The sequence below is a fragment of the Dama dama genome, chromosome 12, assembly GCF_033118175.1.
Source record: "Dama dama isolate Ldn47 chromosome 12, ASM3311817v1, whole genome shotgun sequence".
Classification (NCBI taxonomy): Eukaryota; Metazoa; Chordata; class Mammalia; order Artiodactyla; family Cervidae; genus Dama; species Dama dama.
The window spans coordinates 79,700,711-79,709,946 of NC_083692.1; the positions used below are offsets into that span (position 1 = coordinate 79,700,711).

Below are 9,236 nucleotides of genomic sequence, written 5' to 3' on the forward strand. Positions count from 1 at the left end.
ACTACCTTATATGCTAGCAATAAACAATCAGAAATTGAATTAAAAAAAAAACCCATTTACAACAAAACCAAAACATATGAAATACTTTAAGGGGTAAATTTAACAAAAGATTTTTAAGACTTGAATACACAAGTCTGAAAACGATAAAGCTACTGAGAAAAAATTAAAGGCTTTAATAATAAAAGGAGAAATACACTCATGAATTGCAAAACATATTATTATTATTAAGATGTCACCTCTCATAAATTGCTGATGAGGTTATAAATTGGTACAATTTCAGCCTTGTTGAAGCCAAGACAACAACATGGATCACCAGCACCTCTACTGGAACCATCTGAGAAAATTCGGCCAGGGGTCTCGTTCTTGCCAGGTCTGCTCAAACCGGCTTGGTCTGATCCAGAAACAGGCCTCAATATGTGTCCCTAGAGTTTCCGCCAGTACGTGAAAGACATCGGCTTCATTAAGTTGGACTAACTGAACTTCTTTAATCATCCAGCACAGCTACCTTATGCAGAAATAATACCAGCGCTTTGTATATAAAAGTTTTAAAAACTTCAAAAATAAATAAATTGATACAATTTCATATTATCTAATGAAGTTGAAGATCTGCATAACCCACAACCTACTAAAACCACCAAATCCAGCAGGTACCCTGGAGAAATTCTACATGTGTGTCCAAGAGACTTGTCCAAAAACACTCACAGCCACACTTCTAGAAATTGGGGGGAAGAAACTGAAAACAGTCCAAATGTCTCTCCACAAAGTAAACGATAAAGCAATGTTACATAATAGAACAGTATACAGCCATGAAAATGAATGAATGATAGTCACACATTTTAACATGGATGACTGTCAGGAAAATAATATTGCAGTCAGAAAAGAATATACACAATTTGATGCCATTTATATAAAGTTCAAAAATGTACAAAGATAAAAATATACTCTTTAGGATTAATACTTTCCCATCCCTCTGCCCACTGGTTCCAGCATTCTCAGCCTCTGGGTTCCTCCCTATCTGTCCCTTTATGATGCCACCACCATCTTTCTTAAAAGGGGAATTTAGTTCTTTTCCAGCTTCTCCAGGCTTTAATTCCCACATGCTGCTCAACAAACATTCTTAGGCTATTCCCTTTTTATAGAGCAATAGGGATTATAAATGGTAAATTAACATTCCTTCCCACTTTATTATTACACCACACTGCAGACTTCTATCTCAGTGCCCAACTCACTTCCTCAAGTGCTTATCCTTTAGCTTTCTCTAACATTCCATTAGGTACTTGTAAGTCACACTATTTTAGAAATCTCAGAAACTTCAGATTGCTCATGTAAAGGGTTTAAGGCCTTCAGTACTAGAAAGTTAATTACAGACATAAGGTGTATATAGTATCCAGCTTTGTTCACACCACAAATCAACTAACCCAAATTCCCTTGGTATGAAATAAATTCATTCATTCATTCAGCCAGTCAATCAGCCATCTATGTATTTGTAACCGGTATTATCAACTGCTCCACCAACCCATGGAGATATGTGGCTACATGTGCTCATATTTTTTTTATTTTTTCAGTTAATTATGTAAGTGTCCATTTTATGTATTGACATCAGTTCTAGTGTCTGCTATTGGGCCTACCTGTTTCTCCCCTAAAGGGTCCCTGAATTCCAGTCCTTACACAGAAAGAGGGTTGGACAAGAGCCCATTCTCAGACCCTGGATGGGGTCCCCTCCCTACAATAATATTACAGAGTTTTAACAGTTAAGTGAAATCATTCTTTGCTTGTTCCTTGGAAAAGAGTTGACTTATCATTATATTTTAGAGAAGGAAATGGCAACCCACTCCAGTATTCTTGCCTGGAGAGTCCCATGGACAGAGGAGCCTGGTGGGTTGTTGTCCATAGGATCACACAGAGTTGGACAAGACTGAAGCGACTTAGCATGCAAGCATGCACTGGAGAAGAAAACGGCAACCCACTCCAGTCTTCTTGCCTGGAGAATCCCAGGGACAGAGGAGCCTGGTGGGCTGCTGTCTATGGGGTTGCGCAGAGTCGGACACGACTGAAGCGACTTAGCAGCAGCAGCAGCAGCATTATATTACACCTCAACAACCTGGAGAGAAAAAACCTGAGCAAAGATCCAGCTAGCTCTTCAGTCTGGAAGGCTCTTTCCCTGTCAGAAGGCTCCTCCTTAAGAGGATGGAGGTCGGAGCTCAAGAAGTGGCTCTCCTTCCTCCCTGTGCTGATCACAGTGGCTGCCTTGGAGTAACCCTGGAGAGAGGGGAAACGAGAATTGGTCATAGAGAAAACACACTAAGACGCTAATTCAAGTTCTCTCCGTAAACACAGTCCTGAATCTCGACTTTGTGGATGATATCTAGGCGAAACCTTCCCTCTGGGTGAAGTGTGCCTCCCTCCAGCGGAAGAAAGGAGCCTCACTTCACCCTGCCATCCTTAGAAATAAGCACTGTGCTCAGTGGCTTTACGTGTAAACAAGACCTTGCAATCATTCATTATTTGTCCCACATTTTTAATGTACTCACTTAATGTAATATAATTCCCAACCTGTGGAGCTGAATACAATTCATAAGCAAGATATATTTTAAAATATTTCCCAATTGTCTGTTTATCCTTCCTAATCCTCCCTATCTTCTCTTTTAGGTCATCTACCCCTTTGCTGTCCAACTCACTGGGAGGAGAGAAAAGGAGTCAGTGCCAGAAGAAGACGTGAGGGTAGGTAGTTTCTAACTAAACTTCTGCAGACAGTACAAACCAGCATTAAAATGGTGATGCTGCCAATGAAGTTATGTAGCATTTCCTAAAAAGGCCTCTTATCAATCAACTAACAATTATTTATCAAGTCCCTGCCATATGCCTCACATTCAATCACTCATTTCTTCAACAGAATTTTGCACTGCCAGGAGCTGTGTTAAGGACTGAAATGCAAAAATGAGTAAGATATGGTATCTACTCTCCAATAGTTCTTTTCTGAAAGAAATAAATAACCATAAGACCACCAATTCATACAACTGAAGGATAATCTGAATTAAATTATGTGCGCTAGAAATGCATGTCCATAGACAGTAGAGCTCAGTGGACTGAAATTGTAAAGATGCAAAAAAAAACAAAAACCTTCTTAAAGGAGGAAGTGCCTGAAAAGAGCTTTGAAAGAGAAGTAAATAATAGATAAGTAAAAGAAAGGAGGGAAGGCACCCCAGGCTGTGGGAACAGCTTTGGCAAAAGCCAGAGGCTGAAATAGGCTTGAGATGATTTGAGAGCAGCAAGGAAATGGAAAAGACAAAGTAGGCTCTTCATTAGCTCCACAAACCAGTTTAAACCTCTTTCCAAAGGAATGGTGAAATTTTGATAAGATATTGTATGTGGGTTAAGAGTCTTTTAACTGTGGCAGCTTATAATTAAACCATTGTCTCTAGTCATTGTTAGACAGCTACTGAGAAAAGCCAGCTACCCCATGCTAATGTATAACTTCTTTGTTTTATGCAAAATAGTCAGCTCCAGTCTAAAAAAGAGTTGTGTGCTTCTATTCAAGTAGAAATGAATACCTCCTTCTGCTTGGATAATAAAAACCCAGGGCTTTCAAGCTCACAGGGCCTTTCCTGGACACACACAGTCAGAGCATCATGTAATTTTCTCTCTTTTCCTTCTAAACATGTGAAAAAAGAAGCAAAAACGCTCTGCATGCAGGAAAGTCAAGAATAAGCCAACACCTGGCTGTCCCCACGTAAGGAATCATGCAGGCAGATGCAGCCACCCATCCCAAAGGCAAAGAACGATGGCGAGATACACTCCTGAGGAAAGGAAAGGAGAAAAAGGACTTCCAAAAAATCAAAATGAAAGGAAATATAAGGGAAGGGAAATATAAATCACCAGGAAATGTGTCTGTCTATAAAATTAAAGTTCAGAGAGAACATGTAAAGACTGCGTGCTAAGTCACTTCGGTCATGTCCAACTCTTTGCAACCCTATGGACTGTAGCCTGCCAGGCTCCTCTGTCCCTGTTTTCTCCAGGCAAGAGTACTGGAGTGAACTGCCATGCCCTCTTCCAAGGGATCTTCCCCAGATAAAGACTATCCAATCCCAATCCTCTTTATCTCTGACTGTTAGTCACACGCCTGAATTTTCTTCAAGAGTGATGAGAAAAACTGAAGAATGAATAGGAGAGGCCCAGAAATGAATTTTGCTTTTTTTAATGTCGAAAATAAAAATCCTTGACACTAATAATTAGTTAGCTAGCCAAAGTTTTTAATGTTGGTCACCCTAATGAAGAAAGTGAAAAGGGACTTCCCTGTTGGTCCAGTGGCTAAGACTGCACTCCCAATGCCGGGGGGCTGGTTCGATCCCACATGCTGCACCTAAGACCTGGTACAGCCAAACGAATATTTTTAAAAAGAGGATAAAGAAAATTCAGGAGTGATGAGTAACAGAGAAAAAGAGGATTGGGATTGGATAGTCTTTATTTCTAAATATGAGAGCTTCTTAATGGTGCCATCCATTATGCTAACCATTACAGTGAGTAACTGAAACACCCTACAAAACCTTTTCTGAGCTTTCACAGTAAAAAGGATCCTCTCAAAAATGACCTATTATGGTAGGAAAAGTAGAGTATATGTATGTGAAGGATCCTTAAAGAGTCTGGAGCTCTTATGTTGCCAGTAGGAATGTTCGACAGTCTTTAATAAAGATAAATATACACTTACCACATTATCTAGCAATCCCACCTTTAGATGTTTACCCAGAGGAAATTTAAAAAGTATGTCTACTCAAAGACTTGTATGCAAGTGTTCATAGAAATTTACTCAAAAATAGCCCTAACGTGGAAACAACCCAAATGTCAACTGGTGAAAAGATAAATAAATCAATGGGATACCCGTACTGTCAGGGAAAAACACTGACTGAAACACCCCACCCTGGCCAAGCACCATAGTAACCATTCGCATGAGTTCTTTTACGATGGGAGACCCTGGTAAGGAAGACAAAACTAACAAGCTACCACTAACCAGAAGTATTCAGGAAAGGTTAAAAGGAGATGCTATGTGTCCTACCGAACAGAATCTTCGTTGGAATCATTCTTGGTGGAGCAATGCATGCGCCACCAGGAAGGACCTTGAGTCAGAATGACTGGCCAGAGACAACCCAGAAACTAATCCCATTACCATAAAACGCGAGACCGCAAGCCATGTGGCAGAGTCCTCCTGGGTTCCCTCACCCTCCTGGTCTCCTCCCAGGCACCCTTTCCCAGTAAAGTCTCTTGCTTTGTCAGCATGTGTGTCTTCTCAGACAATTCACTTTGAAGGGTTGGAGCCCAGTCTCGGGCCCTGGAAGCGGTCTCCCTTCCTCCAACAATCCACGGAATGCTGTGCCTGCATGCACGTTCAGTTGCTTCCGTCGTGTCTGACTCTTTGCAACCTGTGAACTGTAGCCACCAGGCTCTTCTGTCCATGGGGTTCTCCAGGCAAGAATACTGGAGTGGGTTGCCATGCCCTCCTCCAGGGCGTCATCCGGACCTAGGGATCAAACCCATGTCTGCCTGCGTCTCCTGCAGGGCAGGCGGATTCTTTACCCACTGAACCACCTGGGAAGCCCCATGAATGCTACTCAGCAATAAAAAGTTATAACTAATGATACAGGCAGAAATATGGATTCATCTCAAAAGCAATTGCTAAGTGGAATAAGCCAGACACTAAAGACTATATACTGCATGATTCCATTGATGAGACAGTCTGGAGGAGGCAAACAGTACAGAGGTCAGATTGATGGTTACCAGGAGCTGAGGATAGGAAAAGGGAATGGGTTCCAAAGAGGAGGGAAAATTGGGGGGAGTTATGGAACTCTTCTATATCTTAATTTTGTGTGTGTGTTATATTTTGAGAACCTTCCTCTGCCATGTGGAAGGTACACATATTTTGTACATTTGACAGCCAACTGAATAGACCGGGACTCTGAGCAGTCTTTTTTCTGACTGTGCCAGCTCTCAGGGACTTTTTATCATTGCATCAGCTATACAGTGAAATCCTTCCCTTTCTTAGACTATCCTGGGGAATAAATTTTCTGGATCTTGTATCAGTGGCATCCTTCGTGATCTCTTGCGGGGACACCTCTTTTATCTTATTGGTTTGATTCACTGTTAAGATATATTTCATCAATGGCAAGAGGATGGATCATTTAAACTGGAGAAACTTCTAAACTGGTAAATTTTTAAACAGTTCTCATCATAAACAGCTGTTTTATTGGTGGGAAAAAAACAAGTTAGATAGTGGGGAAATATATATATAGTGGTTAACCTAAGAACTCCTTTAATTTGGAAAAAATGGTTTAAGAATCTTTATTTGTGGTCTGTTCTTCTGCTCAAGGAGTCTTATCGATGCTAATAAAAAAATTAGGATAATTAATATTAACTAGGTTTATTAGCAGGGAAGTAAGAAAAAACTTAAGTCTAGAGACTTTTTCCCAACAAGATGGAAATTTTAAAAGAACTCATCACAAAAGTATAAAAATTTTTAGATGATAATTAAGAAATGGAATAAGGGGTGCTTCACTGACAGCAATGGCAGCCACGGCGTTGGCGGCGCGTACCCGGCAAGCCGTCTGGAGCATCTGGACAATGCAAGGCCGAAGCCTCGGAACCAGCAGATAATGTTAGGTCCAGTGCAGGTGCGGTCCGGGACACCAGTGGGGCCTTCGGAAAAAGAGAGCAGGATGAAGAGGAATGATACTTCAGAGCTCGTGCTAAAGAACAGCTGGCTGCCTTGAAGAAACACCATGAAAATGGGATCTCTCATCATGCAAAGGAGATTGAGCGTCTGCAGAAAGAAATTGAGCGGCACAAGCAGTCGATCAAGAAACTAAAACAGAGTGAGGATGATGACTAAGTGCACAAGTTCTCCATAGAATGGCTACCTATTATTGCCCACTTCTATGTAGACATAGTTCTGGTTTAACCAAAATCAACCTGTGTGCTTCCAACAAATTATAATAAATTGTCATTAGTGGAAAAAAAAAGATGGAATAAGTAAAATAGATGTTAATAGGATTAAAAACAAAAAGTTTTGATATAATGCTACCTAAGTTTGAATGGGTCAAAGGGACCCTCTATTGGTCCCTCACTGTGTGGTCAGTCCATTCAAGATGGCCGTGCCTACACTGATTGACTGGTGCCTCCCCTGATTGACCTCCCCTGATTTTGTGCCTCCCCTGATTTTGCTCTCTGTGCCTCCCCTGATTGACCAGTCTGCTTTACCTGTACCCTACTCACACAAACCTCCTTACCCCTTAGACCAGAAAGGCTCCACCTGCTAGGAAGGAAAACATCTGCCTTCCTAATGGTTGTTAACCTGAGGGGCTATGAGGGATGTGCCCCATTTTCTGGTTTCCCTGGTAACTGATAAGCCAATCCAATATCAATTCCACCTATAAATGGTAGCCTCCTTCCATCCCCAGTAGCAAAGATTGCTGTTGTGGCCTGCCTGCCACACAGAGTGGCATGTCACTTCAGGAACTTATTTCAGGTATGTAAGATCTCCTGTCTATTAAATCATTGATGTCTCTTGTCACTATCTTGAGGCTCTTTCTTCGGTCTCTTGAGGCTGGGCAACTACAAGGCTTGCAGGCACATGGAACACAACCCAATGCCAACTTTAAAAGACCCCAAACAAATCTACTCTATTCACCCCAGTTTAAATATATATTTATATTTAAAAGACTGAAAGAAAATTATGAGCTACCTGGCCAATAATTTCTTGGGCCAATTAATCAAGTAAAAAAAAATTAAGAAAAAATTTTTAAAAATTAAGTGGAAAAAATTAACTCTTTGGTTAACCAAAGAGTTGGTTAACCTCTCACTGGGGACCCCAGAGCCTTATTATGCAAAATGGATAAAATGGTCAAGATAAAAAGGATGGTTTCTGGACTCCTTGTAAGAGTAAAATTTGTTGATGGGATCTTAATGGAGAATAAGGTTAAAAGTATAAAAGCTGATAGAATTGAGATAAAAGCTTATGAATATTGGTATATTTAAATGGGCTTTATATAAGATGGTTACATCTCTTTTGCCTAATTATATTGTGCAATAGACATTACATCTTATTGGAGACAGCTTTTCTGCCTCTATAACACAGGGCATATGAATCTGATCCTCAGGAAAATATAATTAAACACACTAAAGGAAACCAACAGGGTTACCTGGTGGTGGTGGTTTAGTCACTTAAGTCATGTCCAACTCTTTGTGACCCCATGGACACCTAGGCCTGCACAATATAAAGTAAAGACTGGGAGCAATATTTGGGCCAATAAAGATGATCACAGAGATTTGCTCTGGATTTAGCCAGTGAATTCAGAAAGAGGACCTTTGTTTAGTGCCTTATGCAAGCTTTTGAATGCATGATAAATTAAACCCTAAAATTCTAGAACATAGAACTCTGAATTTCAGTTTAGTTGGAAATCCCATTGATATTAAAAAAGCAAATAAAAGAAAATATGGTGGGGCAAATCAATCTTTTAATATCATTTAGGCAGCAAACCAGTTCTTTGGAGAATTAAAATATAACAGATAGAAAGGGAGAAAATATTTGCAAATGATGTGACTGACAAGGGCTTAATTTCTAAAACATACAAACAGCTCATACGGCTCAATATCAAAAAACAAATGATCCAATCAAAAAATGGGCAGAAGACTTAAATAGACATTTATCCAAAGATACAGATAATCAATAGGCACATGAAAAGATGTTTAACATCCCTACTAGAGAAATGCAAATCAAAATTACAATGAGGTATCACTTTACACCAGTCAGAATGGCCATCATCAAAAAGTCTACGAATAATAAATGCTGGAGAGAGTGTGGAGAAAAGGGAACCCTCAAAAGCTGTTGGTGGGAATATAAATTGGTGCAGCCACTATGAAGGACAATATAGAGGTTCCTTTAAAACACTAAAAGTTACCATATGAAGCAGCAATTCCCTCCTGAGCATATATCCAGAGAAAACTCTAATTCAAAAAGATACATGCACCCCAATGTTCCCAGCAGCCGTATTTACAATAGCCAAAACGGGGAAGCAATTTAAATGTCCATTGACAGATGAATGTATAAAGAAGATGTGATATATATATACACAGGAATATTAGTCATAAAAAATTAAATACTGCCATTTGCAGCAGCATGGATAGACTTAGAGATTATCATACTAAGAAAGAAAAAGACAAATATTACTTACTTACAGGTATTACTTATA

General features: G+C 40.0%; 2 pseudogenes; both read left to right on the forward strand.

Moving 5' to 3' along the window:
- The first annotated feature begins 295 nt into the window (after positions 1–295).
- Positions 296–474, forward strand: LOC133067403 (small ribosomal subunit protein uS14-like; annotated as a pseudogene).
- A 6,078-nt stretch (positions 475–6,552) lies between these two features.
- Positions 6,553–6,877, forward strand: LOC133065871 (ATPase inhibitor, mitochondrial-like; annotated as a pseudogene).
- Positions 6,878–9,236: the final 2,359 nt, after the last annotated feature.